Here is a 392-nt window from a genome sequence, read left to right as displayed (position 1 = left end):
AATTATGAACCTGAAAATGAGCAGAATATGGGCACTTTAAGGTACTTAAGTAGACTTTACACGTATCTGTGCTTTACTTTATTTATATTTCTGGAAAATTTCACTTTTACTACACTACGTTTCCTAAATGAAATGAACACTTTTACTCCGATACGTCTCCCCCTCAGCATGTTCGCTACTCGTTACGCAAGAAATGTTTTCGTACGTTGGAGTGAAAGATTCTTTCTCACAAAAAAAAACTGTTTTTCTCAGAAAAAACTTTTTATGTTTAAAAAGGTGTGGAAACCCTGAAAGTATGGGTTACAATGAGGAAGCCAGAATAAAGTACAGAACCAAAGTTTTATTTTTACTTTTGAAAATTAAGTACATTTAATATCAGAAAAAGTTTTTTT

General features: G+C 31.6%; 1 long non-coding RNA gene across 1 annotated transcript in view; it reads right to left on the bottom strand.

Moving 5' to 3' along the window:
• Window positions 1-85: 85 nt before the first annotated feature.
• LOC116674100 (uncharacterized) overlaps window positions 86-392 on the bottom strand; it is a 12071-nt gene continuing 11764 nt past the window's right edge. Inside the window, exon 3 of the long non-coding RNA XR_004327975.1 lies at window positions 86-239. This is a non-coding gene — a long non-coding RNA (uncharacterized LOC116674100). The remainder of the gene's footprint in view (window positions 240-392) is intronic.

This window comes from Etheostoma spectabile, chromosome 24 (genome assembly GCF_008692095.1).
Source record: "Etheostoma spectabile isolate EspeVRDwgs_2016 chromosome 24, UIUC_Espe_1.0, whole genome shotgun sequence".
Lineage (NCBI taxonomy): Eukaryota > Metazoa > Chordata > Actinopteri > Perciformes > Percidae > Etheostoma > Etheostoma spectabile.
The sequence above is the reverse complement of the archived record's forward strand: the minus strand, read 5'-3'. Positions and strand labels throughout refer to the sequence as shown.